This window comes from Thunnus maccoyii, chromosome 23 (genome assembly GCF_910596095.1).
Source record: "Thunnus maccoyii chromosome 23, fThuMac1.1, whole genome shotgun sequence".
NCBI lineage: Eukaryota > Metazoa > Chordata > Actinopteri > Scombriformes > Scombridae > Thunnus > Thunnus maccoyii.
In genome coordinates this window covers 6,187,154-6,203,726 of record NC_056555.1, presented here as the reverse complement: position 1 = coordinate 6,203,726, position 16,573 = coordinate 6,187,154, and the positions used below count along the sequence as shown (strand labels likewise).

Sequence of the window (16,573 nt, the reverse complement as noted above, 5' to 3'; positions counted from 1 at the left end):
ATGCTCATCACCTAGAGAAGGTCAACTTTTCTTTCCCAATATTGTGTTACAAGCAACTGTGAAAAACACTGGCTGTCAGAAGTGGGATTCGAACCCACGCCTCCAGGGGAGACTGCGACCTGAACGCAGCGCCTTAGACCGCTCGGCCATCCTGACTGGGTTACAAATGTCAGACCTATTATTTTTGGTCCACATAGCACTTAGCAAAGCACTAGCCTAATTGTTATAGTATGAGTATAAATACTGTAAAGACAACAAAGTTCACATATGAATTATGGTATGCAGTCTTTGTGTTTACAACTTAATTCTAAGCAATCACAGACCAATACCAATTTGAGAAGGTTCCTTGATAGCCCTCCCTGCATACACATTTCCAGGCACTGACAAACAAGGTGGATGACAAGCAATTTCCCAATCCACTTTACCCGTACTTCATCTTAAAACTAGGTTCCACCGAGATTTGAACTCGGATCACTGGATTCAAAGTCCAGAGTGCTAACCATTACACCATGGAACCACACCCCACAACTACCTTAAATTGTGGGAATTGTGGTCTTTGAGGAGAATTTACAATATCAAGACTGAGTGATCAAAGGTGAGCACACAAAAACCAGGCATAGCTAGCTAAGACAGAAACCCCCAAAAATGTAATCTTTCACAGAAACAAATTAACTCAAATTTTAAAAGTAAAGAGTTTGACTTTTCCAGGTGCCGATAAAGTCAGATGAAAGATGAAACTCCCTCTCTGTCAATGCTCTGACATGAAAATCAGAATTATTAGAATTAATGTTACATTTTTTCAGTTCCATGTTTTCAGTTCCTCTGAAAACATGTTTCACATGTTACTAAAGCGGGTTTAGTGAAAACTCTGAGTTTGTTAACTCTGAGATGAGGAAATTTGGATTTTCAATTCCAGAAAGAGAGGTAACTTAAACTCGGGGTCAGTTACCATGGTGACTGACTCTGTGAAGTTAACTTGCTCACTGGCAGCTTTTCTTCAACAAACCTTGAGTTTCTCTGCCTCCTCCCTCTTACAGAGCAAGATATGCGGTTTCATTTCCTCATTCAGTTCATATCAAAGCGCATATTGAAGCACATTCATTAGTGGAGGTTTACTGTCTGTCAGGATCAAAATCCTGGTTGAATATTAGTTTAGTTATTCAAGACTTTCTAAAATTACTGCTTTTACGTGCATTAGTCATTTCTTTGAACAGTGGTTTTTGCTCTCACATTCAAATATAACACAGCATGAATTCACCTTCAGCTCAGAATAAAACCTCTGCATGTCCTTCTTTTATAACACTGTGAGACAGACAGCTGTCAGCTTGTTAGAGCAGCTCCTGACCTGAAATATTTATTGCACATAATGTGTAATCTCAGTTTAAATCTAAAAAATCAGTATAGAGCTTTTTCGAGCAGCATCACTGAAAGCTGTTGAAACAAGATATAAATAGATACCTAATATTTTAAAATCTATTGTGTTTTAACCTCGATGCCTTTTCAAGTGCAAATCACCAAACACATTATTACTGGATCAGACTGTGAGCTTACAGTCATGTCTCTATGTGCTTTGATCTATATATTTTTTAAATCTTAAACCATATTTTTCATCTTCAGTGCCATCTCCTGTGTTTTGTCCCTCGTCAGATAAAAGCTGAATAAATACTGTATATTTAAAATGTAATGTAGCTACAGCCTGATAAACGGTCAGATTCCACTTTATCATCATTAAGCAAATATAAGTATGGTAAATGATGAATTAATAGACAATACTGAATAAAACTGAATTGTGTTAACTTATTGACACTTTCCCCACTCTGACTTAGGTTCTTTTTTTAAAGATAAATGTGCACGGTCCGCATACACATGCATTAATATCTCTACATCTACTGGATTAAAATGGAGGCTCTGTCTTTTATTTACCTGTTGCCATGGTGAATCATAGTATTGGGGCTCGATTGATGATGGCTTCTTTTGTTCATGCACGCACTTAATTCAGAGTGAACGTACTCAGAGTTGATTGAACCGACTCTGATCAACTGTTCTGGATCTGAAAACTCAGAGTTTCCCATCTCGGGGTTCATAAACTGAAAATTCAGGGTTAGACTCAGATTTTGTTGAACCTGCTTTCTGGAATGGACTCCTGGGGCCTGTACTATGAAGCAGGATCTGTAGTTAGTGAGGAAACTTCAGGTTTAATCCTGGGTTTTCAGGGTTACGACGGTGGTTCACTTCTTACCAGGGTACACCACCATGGAAATTTAGGCTGAACAGCTAAACTGCTCTGGAGCAGGTTAACTTCAGAAGATCGGATCACAACCTGTCAACACCCTGACCACTGACCAATCAGATCACTGGAAAAAAAGGAGTCATCATTCCAACAGGATCCCGACGATTCAGAATGGATTCTTCATCATCCAATTAAATAGCAAAAAATACTCACTCTATATTTAAGTCATATACAATAATACCTACATGTATTTTAAGCCTTAGCCTACTTTTACTATTTGGAAATTATTTGTAATTATTTCTAATGTTTCTACATCTTCTTACTCTGTTGAATGATTTCAGCCTATTGTTAGCATTTCACTTCTTTGAATATGACTTTTTGCTGTCCCAAAAACAGAGGTTTTCCGCAGTTACTTCATTGGAACGTTTCATCTCATATCTGTGTCCAGGTTGTCTTAAAACTGCGCATATTCTTAAAATCAGGTCCCACCGAGATTTGAACTCGGATCGCTGGATTCAGAGTCCAGAGTGCTAACCATTACACCATGGAACCATGTGTTCAAGACCATAATGTCTCTTGACAAGCTAGTGGAGAAGATATTATTATCATTTTCAATATTACTGTATGGTGATGGTATATTGCTGTCATTTACAACACAAATAGCATATGATAAGAACAGTAACCACAAAGGATTCATTTGCAAGTCATGTAATTCAAAATTGTACAGATGATCTGAGTGCTAACCACCGATTCAGTACACAGATTTTCATATTTGTTTTACTACACGCTACACTTTTAGATCCTGGCTGTATTTATCTATATGTTTTAAGACAACTGAGGATGTGGGAAATGCTTGTTCGCGTCAGTTGGTTGAAGGACCAGGTCCACTTGTTTTACAGTTCATCAAGCGCATATTAGCACTGTACCGCAACACATTGCTGTGTGTGGTTGAGAGTGCAGAGACTGAAACTTTCTGGCCTTTTGGTCAAGCACTCGTCACCACCTTTGTTTCCCAACATTGTTTTACAAGCATCTATTAGGCCTACTGTGAAAAACACTGGCTGTCAGAAGTGGGATTCGAACCCACGCCTCCAGGGGAGACTGCGACCTGAACGCAGCGCCTTAGACCGCTCGGCCATCCTGACGATGGCACAAATTCTAGACCTATTATTTTTAATCCACATAGCAATTAGCAAAGAACTAGCCTAGTTGCTATTGTATCAGTATAAATATTGTAAAGACAAAACGGTTCACATATAAGTGGTGGATTCTTTGTGTTTACAATGCAATTGTTACCAATCACAGACCAGAGGTTCTTGGTAGCCATCCCTGCACACAGATTCAGACATTTCCAGGAAGTGACAAAGAAGGTGGATGATAGGAAATTTCCCAATATTCCACTTTACCCATACTTCCTCTTAAAAGAAGGTTCCACCGAGATTTGAACTCGGATCACTGGATTCAAAGTCCAGAGTGCTAACCATTACACCATGGAACCACACCCAACAATGACCTTACATTGTGGGAATTGTGGTCTTTGAGGTGAATTTACCTTATCAAGATTGCGTGATCAAAGGTGAGCACACAAAAAACAGATATAGCTAGCCAACGCTGTGCTCACAGACAACAAAAATGAAAACCTCAAAAATGTAATCTTTCACAAAAACAAATGACCTAAATTTTTTTTTAAATTGTTTTTTCCAGGTGCTGATAAAGTCAGATGAAAGATTAAACTCCTTTCTGTCAATGCTCCCACTTGAATGTCAGAATTATCAGGCCTCATGATGCATTAACATACAAGAAAAGTATTATGTACAAAGAAATCAGACTTTTACAAAAACAAACCAACTCAAACTTAAACCTACATTTGCTTTACACAAATTCTCAATTGTCAGCTACTGACAATATTATGTGAAGGTACATCCTTTAGGCAGGTAGACAGGTTGCAGTCTTAAAACTGTGCATCCTCTTAAAACCAGGTCCCACTGAGATTTAAACTGAGATCTCTGGATTCTGAGTCCAGAGTGCTAACATTACACCATGGAACCACACACTCAGTTGCATAATGGCTCTTGACAAGCTAGTGGAGAACAGTGTCAATTTCCATATTAATGTATGGTAATGGTATTTTGTTGTCATTTATAACACAAATAGATTACAGTAAGAACAGTAACCACAAAGGATTCAGTCATTTGCAAGTCATGTAATTCCAAATTGTACGGATGGTCTGAGTGCTAACCCCCAATTCAGTACACAGATTTTCATGTTTGTTTCCATACAGTCGTAGAAAAATGCAATACAATATGTATATTAGTGTCAATAAAAGCTATAATACATAGTATTTGACAGAGATACATACAGCAATTAACAGCGATAGATCATGTGAAAAAAAGAAAATTTAACCACTAGCTAGCTACCTTGATGACCTTTGCTAACTTCCGCTAGCAACTGTCTGTAAGTTGAAGATGAATATTTTAGCTCTGGTTATGAAGTTATCTGGTATGGTATTTGAGATAGGCTAATAATAAATTAATGTCTCTTAAGACATTATTTTTTCTTACTTGTATCCTGGCAGACCTTTGAGCAAGACTGGACCATATGGTGACTACGTGACCGCAGGTGAACACACACAAACCTGGCATAACTAGCTAATTTGCCATTCACAGACAAGAGGGGATGTGGGAGATGCTCATTCATGTGGGTTGAAGGACGAGGTCTACTCGTTTTACAGTTCACATAGTAGCACAGGCACTGTACACCAACACATTGCTTTGTCAGCACAAGTTGAGTGTAGAGACTGAAACTTTCATATCAAGTGCTCATCACCTAGAGAAGGTCAACTTTTCTTTCCCAATATTGTGTTACAAGCAACTGTGAAAAACACTGGCTGTCAGAAGTGGGATTCGAACCCACGCCTCCAGGGGAGACTGCGACCTGAACGCAGCGCCTTAGACCGCTCGGCCATCCTGACTGGGTTACAAATGCCAGACCTATTATTTTTGCTCCACATAGCACTTAGCAAAGCACTAGCCTAATTGTTATAGTATGAGTATAAATATTGTAAAGACAACAAGTTCACATATGAATTATGGTATGCATTCTTTGTGTTTACAATGCAATTATAATCACAGACCAATACCAATTTGAGAAAGGTCCTTGATACCCATCCCTGCACACTCATTCAGATATTTCCAGGAACTGACAAACAAGGTCCACCTTGCAGGAGTTTCCCTGCAATCCATTTTACCCGTACTTCCTCTTAAAACAATGTTCCACCAAGATTTGAAATCAGGTTACTGGATTCAGAGTCTAACCATTACACCATGGAAGCACCACTTAGGCTCATTAGAAAGTACTGAAACTATTTCATACATGGTATTGCCAAATATGTTATTCAGAGCATATGACAGAGATAGCGCATGACAATACCAGTAACACAGTGGATAACATTTCATAAAGGAACCTTCACTGCCTAATCAACTGCCAAAATCATGGATGTCGTCCAGTCTACTCAAACTAAACAGCAAAAAAACAGAGCTCATGGTTGTGGCACCTAAGGCGCTGCTCCAGAAGGTTCGGGATTTCTCCTTGAGGTCAACGGTTGCTCCATCTCCTCATCCCCTGAAGTCTGCAACCTGGGCGTCATCCTGGACTCTTCCCTCTCCTTCCAGTCACACATCAAATCCGTCACAAAATCTACCTTTTTCCACCTCAAGAACTTCTCCTGACTCCAGCTGTCACTCTCAAACACTGTTGCTCACACCTTGATCCATAGCTTCAATTCAAATCATCTGGACTATTGCAATGGAGTCCTGTTCAGGGTTTCCAGTAAAACCCTGGACAGGCTCCAATATGTCCAGAACTCCGCTGCCAGGGTTCTTACCCACGCCAAACCCTGGCAGCACATCACCCCCACTCTCATTCACCTACACAAGCTCCCTGTGAAATACCGCATCTCCTACAAACTCCTCCTCCTTACCTACAAATCCCTCCACTCCCTGGCCCCCCAGTACCTTTCTGACCTCCTCCACTGACCCACACTTTCCCGAAGCCTGCGGTCCTCTGACTCAGGACTGCTCTCCGTCCCCCGCACCTGCTGACGCACTTTTGGAGACAGAGCTTTCAGCCTGGCAGCCCGCACCCTCTGGAACTCTCTCCCTTCTGAAATACGCAATGCTCCTACCCTGGACTCTTTCAAATCAGCCCTCAAAACCTATCTGTTTACTCAGGCTTTTGGCCCACAGTTAACCTGTTAACCTCTAACTGTTAACCGACTAAAGTTACGGCATTTCACTTGCAAATCCTCTTGAAATCAGGTTCCACCGAGATTTGATCACAGTTCACAAAGTCCAGAATGCTAACCATTACACCATGGAATTACTTCACATTTACAGACAGTTCAGACAGTTGTGAAACCATTTTGTACATGTCATCGCCACACGTTATTCAGAGCATATGACAGAGACAGCGCATGGCATTACCAGTAAGACAGTGGATAACATTTTAAAAAGGAAACTGTACGTACATTTATTCAAGATTCAAGATTCAAGATTGAATTTGCATACACAAAAAAAACGAAATGCTGTTCCTCCCAGCCCACAGCAGTGCAACAGCAGCAGAAAGGTTAAAAATATACTATATATATAAAAATTCCCTTTAAAAAAAAGAGTATTTTTAAAGCATTATGGCTAATTTTTAAAAAAGAAAAGGATTTGAGGATGAGGAATAACCAATTAGTTTGGCAAATGTCAAACTGTTTAACACAAGTAAATAAAGAACCTGACAGAGCTGCTCTTGTTGCTCTAAACTCTCATATGTTAGCACCTTGGCTCCCACAAGGCAGATGTTCCAGTCCTGCACAGGTATTTTTCTAATGCAACCACACCAAATGTTGTAGTTAGCTTAGAAATAACACTAGGTTACCATTGTAGGTAAATTACACACCTGGACATGCTAATGTGTACTCACCTGGACATGCTAACGTTTGCAGCTTACATTATATAAAACAGTTTAATTCATTCCTCACACTTTTGCTCTTTGTGTTTTTTGATTTAAAAAGCTAAAAGAACAACACTCTCTAAACTCTTGAGCATGGGGCGAATGAGATTAAGACAACAGTTGACCTCGAGCTGATTAGCGGTACAGTACATTTGGGCTGTAATCAGTGATGAAGTAAAAATATCTCCAAGTGCCTGTGTAGTGTAAAGCAGATTTTGAGAAATAGTTAGCTGTTTTACTGCACATAAAGCATGCAGAAAGTATTTATCTGTGTGTTTCCAAGCATAAGTTGAGAATTTCCTGATGGAAAAGACAGAAGAAAGAATACACCTGAGCCTAAGTGCTAAATTGCAATACCAAGATACCCCATTATCACCGTATTGGATGAGTCTCCACAGTACACAAATACCCATTTTGGATGTTGCAGGGATGCTCACTGTGCAGCAGCAGCAAGACTCATATTTTGGTGTTACGTGACATGAGTTGTCTCATGTTCTGAATCAAAGCACAGAAACTCAGTAAAGCATCTCACATGAGAGTAGGCCTCCTTCAGCTGACAACAATTAAATACTCCAACACTGAATAATCAGGTTTAGTTTCAGTCAACAGGTAAGTGGGTCTTGACAGCATGTTATGCATTTGGCACTGCTTTCAATGTGTCTAGCAACAAGTAAATGATGTGGACTATTATTACTTAATAGCTGCTGAGCTCGGAACTGCATATCTGAGACTGAGGGATTTGCAGGCCGAGATACTGAACTGCAAGTCCAAACTGTGTGGAACCTGGGTCACAAAGCTGGGTGACCTAGATAGCTGAAACAGAAAATGCCTTTCACTTGCGGAGTGGGAGAGAGGTGAGAGTCTTCGAGCCAGCGAAGACATGGTGGCACCACACAATGCATGACTCGTCTTCACTGATTTTATTTTCAGTTACAGTATACTATGTCTCAGGGGAGTGATGCTGCTCATGATGTTTTACAAATAAATGTAGCAGAAAAAGTGAATAATGAACTTTACCACTAGGTGTGGGTGTAAATTATGTTATGATAATGGGATGGAATCATTTTAATTTAAAAAAAAGCTGCCCACATACTGTGCCCATTTCTTTGTATGTAAAAAAAAATAAAGAAAAGTCTGAATGCATATCACATAGAATGTAAGAGCTACTAATCATTATTTTCTATTTTACCAATAAATCAAATGGCTATATGTAACCTAAAAAATGTCACTCATTGTGAACCCACAGACAATTTAACAGCTTTTTAGTCTCTTTTAGCTCATTGCTTACCCACATATTTACTGTATGGGTCGGAAAAACTCAAATAAATTGACTGGACACTACTTGCACAGCACCAAAAACAAACAGACAAAGTTAGCGACTAATGTTAGCTTGTGAAGAAACTTAAACATCAAGCTAATGTTAGCTAAACCTAAGGACTCATATTTATTCAGAAGTTAGTGTAGACCATAAACAAACTAAAAGAGAGTGAATATTGGACTTAAATTAATCAGGTGGACACAAACATGACTCCAAATGCTACCTGTCTGCTGGATGTGTAAATAGGCCACTGCTTGCTATGATGTTAGCCGGAACAACTTGATAATGCGATAATATGTCAGATGTTGCATGTCTTTCAACTGGTTTGTAGTTCTTCGGCTCCCAAGTGCCCCACAAATAAAAGAAAGTAGCTTTTAAGTTTCTTTTTTTGTTTTCTTTTTTTTTTAAACTTTGTTTCTGTGTTATTGCTGTAGTTTTGGCCAGTATACCTACTGAACAAAAAAGCTTTATGTTGCACTCAGTAACTGAGCGCTATTAAGTAGCAGCACTGGTGTAACTATTAACATTAAGATGCATATGGCTCTGTTCCATTAATGTGTGTCAGTAATCATGGTTGTGTCTCTCCCACACTCATTCGCTCATTCACTACTCCCTATGTAATCGACACTCAATAGTTAACTCAATAGTGAGCAGCAATTCAAGATTTCGCACACTTATCATCATCATTTTGTGTCATCACTGGCAGCTGTAGAGTCGCACAACAGTAACGTTCACATCTATAAAATGTGGTGCATTGTTAGATTGTTATCAGAAAGTGGTATACATGTGCTTTGTGTACAAAACTTATTTTGCTACATAGGGTTGTTGCATGCATATAACTTTTATACTGAAAAATAAAGGTGTAGGATTTTAGATACTACCTTTATTTGAATAATTTAACTTAAATAAATTGTCCTTAAATAATAGCTGTACATTAAAACATGAAACATGTTGGATTGACATAAGTATTAAAACTGGAACTGTGCATTTTACTGTTTGCATTTAGACTGAAATGACCTAAAGGCAGTAAAGGAGTAACCTGAAAAGTCCTCACATGCATGAATGCAACATTCTTTCGGAGTCACTTGCCACACTTAAGCCCTTTAATCCCACGCAATAAAGATAATGGAATCAGTGAGCTCACGTTTAGTTCTACATTGAAATAACGTTTGACCTACATGATGAAAGAGGCAATGAAGGCACTTCTGGCAATGTGATAGTGGATTATGTTGCTCCTCCTTTTCTTTTTTACATTTGGCACTTTTTTAGAGCACTTTCTGACTTTTGCTTTTAATTGAAGTGTGATAATATTAACACTTTTTTCATCATGTTGAGTCATGGATTTGGATTGATTCTTAGTTGCACATCTGGCTGTAAAGAAGGAAACCCTTTCTGCACCACAAACATTCACTTTTTACCAGGCATGTGGAGGCTTGTCATCTTGGACCTCATTTAGTCTTTGGTTAACAAATTGGATTAAAATGACCAAGAGTGAGTCACATAGCTTTTAACAAGAGATCAGCATACCAAAAATTAAGCAATAAGAACGAAATTGTCTTTAACTTCCAACGGATGATTGTAACTCTACCCCTTCGTTGTTTCTCCTAGTAATTAAGGGTTGAAAATTTGTTTGGCGACATGCAACTGAACCAGCAGCCAACCACTCTGTTCAAACACTGTTGAACTTGATAGCTTGAACTTGCGCATAATACTGACAAATAGAGCTTACATAAACTGCAGACTGGAACATACCTGTTATTGTGGGATAACTCCCATTGAGCAAACCAGTCAAACAAGAGCTCTCGTTATATAACTGGCACTGAAATGACACAAGTGTGCTGAGCAAATGTCTGCTCTTTTGAATTGAATGATCACTGGGACAACTTCACTTTACTGCACACGAAGATTGAAAACCACAGTGACTGAATCTGTTGTGTTCTTCGCAGGGAATTGAGTTTCTAACCATGAAAATGCCTTGTTCAGAGTCAGAATAAGAAATGCCATGGTGCAATCACTCACTGTTTTCCTAGATAATAATCACATCTGTGTTTTGCTGCTGTTTGATTGACATACAGTGCAGGAGGGCCAATGCTCAGCCCCTGTATATGTGTTTTTGCTAAATCCAACATCTGTCTGTTTTATTTAGAACAAAAAGAGCTTTGCATCTGTTAGAGGGAGAGACCACAGACCCTGACAAAGACCCTTCACCTCTTATGAATGGCTGTTTATCCAGATGGATGTTATTTTGACCATGACAGCAAAGACAGTCTAAGAATAGCCTCAAGTCTATGCATTAATAATGGAATTACACATACTGGAATACTAAAATTAAGTTGAAGCCATTACTGGCATGCAAGAAAAATTGTTTTGCAGTAGGAAAGCTTAATAAAACCAACATGTCACCCAGCCATGGACAAATATCAGCTGATAAGGACAGACATGGAGGCTTTTTTTTTTTTTTCAAAACAAGCACTTCTGACTCTATCATGAAGGTCCAGACAAACTTTTGCCTAGCATAAACAATGTACTAATGAAATAGAGTGACCAGTGTACATGTTGAATGCATTCTGTGTATTCATGTTGAGCAAATAGTGAATTTATTTTCAAGTGTAGGTTTGCAGAACTCAGTAAACTGACTTTTTGCCCTGCTAGCTGCATGAGGTCACCATGACATTCATTTTTGTGGTTTTAAGTGAAATATCTCAACAGCTATTAGATAGATTGTCTTCTGACTTTTCATCTAGCGTCATCATCAATTTTAATGTGTCCAATACTGGGGTTTATTTTTATGGAGGTTTTTAAGCTGCAGGCTGTCCTTGCAGCTCAGGTCGGGTCTGTTTCTTCCACTGCATGGTACACAGCCCTGTAACGTTATCCACTTTTGTCTTCTTAAAAGGTATAATATGTAATTATTCCACATTAAAATGTATAAAAACAACTAGACCTATGTTATATATTTTGTTGAGTTGTGTACTTAGATTATCCCAAATGTTTCCAACAATTTTCAAACCCAGAGAAATCTGTAATTTAATCAAAGTAACGGACCGTCTCATTTGGTCGCATGTCAATGGCGTCACACCTCCTATACCAAAGAGTAAACACGCACAAGATGCATAAGGCGGCGCTGTGTTTGTCCGCTACAATGGCGTCTACCAAAGAGTAACTTACACACATACAAGATAATATATCGGCGTTGTGGTTGTTCCACAGAAACTGTTATGATTTGACTTTTGATCAGTTTTAAGCCACATTTTCATAATAAATTTAGGTTGCTTTTAACTATATCTTTTAGCCGGAAGAAGAATTTTAGTCATTGGACGTCTGGATCTTAAGTTATCAGAGAAATAAACTGGGCAAACGTTAGCAGAAGCTCGGCTAACAGCCCCTCCGGGAAGTCCGGTGGTCGCCGAACATCGTCGGAGAAATATTGACTTTTTAGGTGAAACAGCTTAAATTAGTATTTTTAACGATTTTAATCTGCGTGGACGTTTGTTTTTGGAGAGGAGGAGACCTCTGCGGATAATTCGGCTCCCGGGAGAAACCGGCCGAACGTCTGGATCTTACGTTATAAGAGAAATAAACCGAACAAGTGTTAGCAGCAGCTCGGCTAACAGCCCATACCGGACGTCCGGTGGTCGCCGTACATCGTCGGAGAAACTCTGATTTTTTTTATTTATTTATTTATTTTTTAGGTAAAACAGCTTTAATTAGTATTTAAGCGATTTTAATCTTTGTGTACGTTTGTTTTTGGAGAGGAGAAGACCTCTGTGGATAATTCGGCTCCCGGGAGAAACCGGCCGAACGTCTGGATGTAAAGTTATAAGAGAAATAAACCGAACAAGTGCTAGCAGCAGCTCGGCTAACAGCCCGTACCGGACGTCCGGTGGTCGCCGTACATCGTCGGAGAAACACTGATTTTTTAGGTGAAACAGCTTTTTTCAGTGTTTTTACCTGTAATCACTGGGTCCGTTTGTTCTGGAGAGGAGAAGACCTCTGCGGGTAATTCGGCTCCCGGTAAAAACATCCCGAAAGATTAACACCGGAGTAATCCTATCCCGGTGACGCTGGTTATTAACAACGAAGACAACAACTCCCATGATCCCTTGCTACTTCACACCGTCATCACACGCCGTCTTTTGTTATTGTTTTGATTGAGAGACCCCTAGCGGCTGAAATTACAAATTGTACGTTTAAAGGCTCAGTTTTTTGGTTCGGCAGCTTATGAAATCTTAAAGTCATTGTAAAGAAATAATAGTATATACAATCATAAATATCTCCTTGCTGTTAAAATCAGGAGATGCTTTGGCATAGGCACGGACATTAGATTGTGCTATATACTGGTTATTGCTCCTGTAAACTAAGCTATCTAAGGTATCTTTAACTAGCTTTAAAGATACCTGTTCCTGATTTTATTTGTCTTTTGAAAATGAAAATTACTGGCCCTACTGTGCCCTGGATAACTTTTCTCCATTTGGACCATCTGCTCTTGCCTATCTCTTTGTGACAGACAAGATAAAGATCAGATAAAGGCCAAAGAGAAAATCCTCAGAACAGGACTTGCTAATACTTGAAATGGTTGTGTTGGCTTTTTAGTTTCACTTTTTTCTGTTGTTAAGCAGCTGTTATTCCTCTTAGACCTGACATCAAGAGTAAAAAAATTTATTAGGATGATATTAAAGGACTGGTTCATATATCTGTCTTAAAAACAACAGTCAGGAGCCCAAATGAACATTGAAATAGGTTTTTCTTGCTGTAATCATTCCTCCTGTTCACACTGGCCATTAGAAGATCCCTTCATAATGCACTTACAATGTAAGTGATTTGGGACAAAATCCACAGTCCTCCTTCTGTGCAAAAATGTATTTAAAAGTTTATCTGAAGCCAATATAAAGGTTCAGATTTCCTAATGAGTCAAATCAAGAAAATGTCTTTCAACATTACAGTCTTTTTAGTGCCAAAGTCCTTCTTTTTGTTACTATACTTCCACCACAGCTCAACAGGGAAACACTGTCCGAGGACACGCAGAGGTAATTTGATGCTAAAAAGACTGTAAATGTGGCAGATATCCACTTGATATGATTAAATTATACTGCTTAAGCCTCATATAAGCTTCAGATCAACTTTGAAATATATTTTTGCAGAAAATGACTGTGTGGACACACTGTGGATTTCAGCCCCCATCAGTTACATTGAAAGTACATTTGAAGGGGATATTTTAATATCCAGTGTGAACAGGAGGAATGATTACAGTGAGGAAAACCTCTTTCACTGTTCATATGGACACCTGATTGTTGTTTTAAGACAGTGAACCTATTCTTTAATGTTGCACATGAACATTCATGTGTTGCACTACACGAACGTGAACCTGTAGCTTTGTTATCAGGAATTATCTGTGTGTAAAAATGTCATTGCCCTATCACACTGTTAAAACCGAGATGAGGGCTGTAACATTCCTTCTTATCTCAGAAAAGTCAGACTTGGATGTTTCCAAACATTACATACGAAATAAGTCTTCTCTTATCTCAAAAACCTTTGCTTATAATTTTTTTTTACCCAAGCTACACCTCAGATAGGTGGGGTTTGCAACCAAGACTGTGATAACAAGACAGTCAAGTTTAGTTTCAAAATTAGATTACGATGAACTCAGAAATGTTGTTTCCAGGATGAGACTGCCACAAATATTTATTGACCACAACACAATGATTGCTGAGCTGAACTGATGTATTTTGCTGTTGTAAGTTTTTACCTATCTTGTTCCTCTTATCTTCAAAAAGTGACGGTTTAGAGGAAGTTATATCCGCATCATTTATCCTTCAACTGTTGTACATTGTTAGGCTTCTAAACTGTCCTTGTCAGAGTGTCTAGCCATGACAAGCAGTAGCGTCCCCGTTCATGAATCCTCTGAGCCCTCCTGTGTGCCCCTCATGCCAGGGCGCCAACACAATACTGCAAGGCCTCGACATAATTTCCCGATTCTTCCGCTTCTCTGCTCCAAGCTATTAATTTCAGAGGCTTCTTACATAAGGTATTATGCAATGTGTTTTTCTGTCGTCTATTTTTCTGGCCCCTGCACGCTAATGGGTCTGGGGGCAGGTTGTTGGTGGCTGAGGCTGCTGTTGACATTCACATGCTCATGAATGGAGCCCCCTGCTCCTCTCCTGCTGTCGGGGTCTGTCCACATCAAACCCAAACAGGCTAACGGTCGGCTGGGTTGGAGGGACCACCGCTATGACGCACACGTGTCCCAAAAAGTTTGGAGAAAACAGGGGACACGTGCAGACGGAGAAACCTGTTTGTCAGTTACTGCACAGCATGGGTCCTCCTGATCCTGAATATTGTCTGCTGTGTTATTTTGAGTATTTTGAAAACACAGAACAGAAAAGCAGGATTCACAGGCCATCTGGTGTGACATATTTCCGATCTGGACTCACACTGTCTGTTTTGGCCTAAGTGTTTTTGTTTAAGATGAAGGTAGAAGTTCAAATAAAAAACATCTAATTGGTGTTATAGTAACCCAGAAAGAAAATGGAAAGACCTGAGTAGTTTTTATTCTTATTCTTTATACTTTTTTTCATTTAATTCATCAGTTGAAGGTGTGTACAGGCTACAGTTAATTAGTAATTTAAAGCTGCACTGATAGATTTTTTGGCACCGGGGGGCAGCAAAACAAACTGTAAACACAACATTGACATGGCAGATGTAGCAGGCAACTGCCTATTTACACATCCAACAGATATGGAGCAACATTATTAATCACTTGGATACTTTTGGCCCCCTGACAAATGTTATCGCTGTTTTGGTCTCCAACAACTCTTGAGAGGAAATATCTGGGTCTTTTTGCTAAAATTGGCTAGATGTTTAACCTTCCTCATGGGCTAATATTGGTCTGTAACTTTAACCCTAACCATTTTATGTAGGTAGAATACAGTCAATTCATTTGCACATTTTTTGCTGAAAACATTGTCCTGCTGCTGCTGCTGGAAATTAGGTTGATGAGAGGCTTCACCAAACAGTTAATTTGTTTGCCGTAAAACCAAAGCAATGAGCTAATTCACTCTCCTTTTAGCTCTGTTTTGATCTCCAACAACTCCTGAGAAAAATATCTGGTTCTTTGTTAACATTGGCTATATGTTTAACCTTCTTCAAAGGCCAATGCTGGTCTTTAACTTTACTGTTTTCCTGAAGTTACTGCACTTTTTTTCCCCCTACTGGAAACAGTATCATGCTGTGGTTTGAGATGAGGTTGATGAGAAACTGAACCAAACAATAAATTTGTTAGCTGTAAAACCAAAGGAATTAGCTAATTCACTCTCCTTTTAGCTTTGTTTTGCTCTCCACCAACTCCTGGGGGGTATATCTTTTTCTGTATCTGTTAAGTGCTCCAATATGTTCACCAGCTACTAGCTAACATTGTCTGCCATTTGGTGCCGGACAGGTAGTTTATAGTTTATCAGGGCCTTTTCAACAAAAACAGCTGTCAGTACCAGCTGGAAATTGGGTTGATGAGGGTGGTGAGAATATACCAACCAAAATAGTTTGCCTGCCATAACACCAAATAAATGACAACAAAAAATGCTAAAATGCTCTATAGAGCTGAGGGAAACTGCAGAATTCTCCATGGGTTCATCACTACGAGCGACACCTTTCACTTTACAGATGATCATTTTTTACAGTGCTAATAAAGGAATATCCATACCATCTGTGAATCAATACCAATCATTTCTAACGTGATAATATATTTCCAGTCTCAAATACCTAAACATAGCCCTTATTTTCTAGCTTTATACCTGAGACTAACCATCTGCAATAACAAAACCATCTGTAATATAACATTTGAATATAACCATTCCTATATAAAGATAAATACTATCTAGCAGAACTCAAACCTTGCAATATAAGCCTCTGACACAAGACCCAACAAGCAGACCTCTTTCAAACCCAAAAATAGCCATTAGCTATCTTTGTCCCGATGTGACCGACAAAGGTATCCTCTTGTTACCTCCACTGGTCACACGAGTTAATCATAT

The 16,573-nt window shown here is 39.1% G+C and overlaps 1 protein-coding gene and 6 non-coding genes across 7 annotated transcripts in view; all 7 read right to left on the bottom strand.

Moving 5' to 3' along the window:
• Positions 1-16,573, bottom strand: part of slc38a4 (solute carrier family 38 member 4) — a 64,340-nt gene that overhangs the window by 47,538 nt on the left and 229 nt on the right. The window lies entirely within an intron of this gene.
• trnal-cag lies at positions 74-156 on the bottom strand. The gene has a single exon. It is a non-coding gene; the product is annotated as a tRNA-Leu (tRNA).
• trnaq-uug lies at positions 446-517 on the bottom strand. Its single transcript has one exon. It is a non-coding gene; the product is annotated as a tRNA-Gln (tRNA).
• Positions 2,711-2,782, bottom strand: trnaq-cug. Its single transcript has one exon. It is a non-coding gene; the product is annotated as a tRNA-Gln (tRNA).
• Positions 3,293-3,375, bottom strand: trnal-cag. Its single transcript has one exon. It is a non-coding gene; the product is annotated as a tRNA-Leu (tRNA).
• On the bottom strand, positions 3,657-3,728 carry trnaq-uug. Its single transcript has one exon. It is a non-coding gene; the product is annotated as a tRNA-Gln (tRNA).
• Positions 5,119-5,201, bottom strand: trnal-cag. Its single transcript has one exon. It is a non-coding gene; the product is annotated as a tRNA-Leu (tRNA).